Here is a 2,782-nt window from a genome sequence, read left to right as displayed (position 1 = left end):
ACCTCAAATAGAAAAGAATTAAGTGATCCAACCAAAATATAGGGTAGCTGAATAGATAAGAAAACAAGACCCCTACATATGCTGCCTACAAGATTCATTTCAGATTAAAAGACACACAGAGACTAAAAGGAAGGGGATGGAAAAAGATATTGCTTTGATGGATCTAGAATGTATTGCGCCAAATGAAGTCAGATAGAGAAAGATAAATACCACGATTTCAAGTACATGTGAAATCTAAAGAACAAAATAAACAACAAAAATGGATACAAACTCATGGATACAAAGACTATTTTGAGGGCTACTAGTGGTGGAAAAGGACAAAGGGAATAAGAAGTACAAATGGATAGCTACAAAATAGTCGTGGAGATATGAAGTGTAGCATAAGGAAAAGAGTCAACAATGTTGTAATACATACGTAAGGGGGAAGAGGAGTACTAGATTTGGTGGGGTGATCGCTTTGTGATTTATATAGATCTCTAATCACTGTACAACTGAAACTGTACAATTGAAATTAATATATTATTGTATGCCAACTATAATTTTAAAAAAGCTCATCGAATTGTACAATGTAAATATAAGCAACTACTAGTCTATTATATTTCAATATAATATAAGTAAAAAACATTTGTTGAAACATTTGCAGAAGAATTCTCGCTGAATTTTTAAATTACAAATAAAATCTGGGGCTATTTCCTTCACTGCATATTTAAGAATACAACTATTTTTATTTATGCTTTTTACTTTACTTTCTTAAAATTAATTTACTTTTTATGGTGACATTGGTTAATCCAATAAGTTTCAGCTGTACACTTTAATAGTAAGGCATATATATATTTACACTGTGTTCACCTCTCATACATTTCTTTCTGTCACCACATATTTGACCCCCTCCCCCCACGACTATTTTTAAATCATAAAAACACATGTTCTTTATTGACTCTACTCTGGGCCCTCAAGAATATGGTTCATCACTTTTTGACTTGACCCAGTGGGTTCCCACAAATTGAGACAATATACGGAGTTACCAGAAGGGGTTAGGAAGCCAGCCTGCATGGGTTTATCTATAACCTATGGGTTCTGTATAACCTTGCACAAGTTTCTCTCACTTCTTGGGGACAATATCAGCATCACAAGGTTATTTAGTGGATTAAAGCAGCTAAAAATGTAAAGTGAGTAGAAAGGTATCCTTAGCACTTAGCGAGCTCCCTACGTCTTATGTAATATGAAATGTGTCTTCCCTCAGTATGACACCTCTATTATTCATTCAACAGAAACCGAGCCCCGACCAGGTGCGCAGTGGGGCATGCTTTGGAAGTTTACCCAGCTCTGCAATTCATTTGCAAGGGTGCGCACCCCCTTACCCGGCTTCCATCAGATACTGAAATGAATGACAGTAGGCAGTAAAATTCAGAAAGGGGCACAGCTCTCCGCATAGAAAGATTCCTTCTAAGTGTGATCTCGAACCAATATCCTAAAGATCACCTGGGAGCTCGTTAGAAACGCTGGAGAAACGCTGGTTCAGACCTACTCCCTCGGGGTGGGAAGCGGAACTGTGCCCCGAGTCCTCCAAAAGCCCCCCGAATCTCGGCCGGAGAACGAAGCTCGGGCGGGCTCTGCAGCACATTCAGCACACGTCGTGATGTCGGGGTGGCAGCCAGCGCCCGGATGGAGCTTGTTAAAGGACCTGCACACGACACGCCCATGCATTCGCCCGCGGAGGGGATGGTGGTGTCTGGGTAACCGAGGTGACCGGCCGGCTAGAGTCCTAGCGTCACCTGGCGGTCAATACAGGACCTGCCCTTTCTGGAATAAGGGGTGCTGGGCGCTCGGGAGTGAAAGGACAGGGGTCCCCTGAGGCTGCTCGCTTTTTCAGCAGCCACCGGGACAGTCATACCCTGAGCAATCCCCACCACTAGGGTAACGGCCCATCCCAGAAGAAACAGCTGCAGAACCCAGAACTCAGAAGAAAGGCTACAAGACCTGGTTTTTCAGTCCCTCGCAGTTTCCCTCCTAGCCGCGAGGTGACACTAGTCATCAATTTCTTTCCCGATTTCCTCTTCCAGTCCCAACTCAGCGCCCCTCTCGCTTTAAGAGACATCGGTCTCGCGAGAGCTCTCGTAAACTTACACAACCGGAAGTAGCGTGTGGGTCTCTTCCCTTCTGTGGCCATCGCTGAAACTCCAGCGGGTGAGGATTTACTAGGAACGCATCCGTAATCCGTAGCCATCCGTTCACGGGCGCGGTGGCTCTTGATCCCGGGAGCCTCGATACTCTTCTAGTGGCCGAGTAGCAGCCAAAGAGAGGGACTAAGATGGTCTCAACCTGTTTTCCCCTTAGCACAAGGGCCGGGCTGGGGAAGGGAGAATAGGTTTTGGGACGCAAACGGGAGCTAGGAGGGAGGTGTCCTGTCGAGGTGAAGTCAGGTCTGGGCTGTGTAGTTTCCTAAAGAATGGTCTCGAAATAAGTTCTTGGCAAAGCCATGAAATTTCCAGGCCGTGTTCACCCATTGTAAGGCTTTTTGGACCCGTGATCTGTGCAGAATTTTTTAGGTTTCTTAAGGGTGGCCTGATGCATTCATTTTGGAGAGGGCTATATATGTTCATATTCAAGTCCGTAGATTAGCGTTGGTTGATCTCTATATGTTTGAAGAACTGAGTTGTCTGTCTGCTTTACCCTAATTCAGCAGAGGTAAAAGTCCTGTTGCGTGACTTCAGTTTGGAGAGTAAACAAAGTCGAATAACTAAAACAACTGTATTAGTAATGAAAAATATTCTTCTGTAAA

General features: G+C 44.0%; 1 protein-coding gene across 2 annotated transcripts in view; it reads left to right on the top strand.

Moving 5' to 3' along the window:
* Positions 1 to 2,027: 2,027 nt before the first annotated feature.
* Positions 2,028 to 2,782, top strand: part of RPL26 (ribosomal protein L26) — a 5,460-nt gene continuing 4,705 nt past the window's right edge. Inside the window, exon 1 of one of the 2 annotated variants that reach the window (XM_011358937.2) lies at positions 2,028 to 2,187. The gene's annotated coding sequence lies outside the window, so the exon portion shown is untranslated. Of the gene's footprint in view, positions 2,315 to 2,782 lie in introns of both variants that reach the window. The other variant, XM_011358938.2, reaches the window with a different exon arrangement.

Source organism: Pteropus vampyrus, unplaced genomic scaffold (assembly GCF_000151845.1).
Source record: "Pteropus vampyrus isolate Shadow unplaced genomic scaffold, Pvam_2.0 Scaffold44, whole genome shotgun sequence".
NCBI lineage: Eukaryota > Metazoa > Chordata > Mammalia > Chiroptera > Pteropodidae > Pteropus > Pteropus vampyrus.
This window is presented reverse-complemented; position numbering and strand designations above follow the sequence as displayed.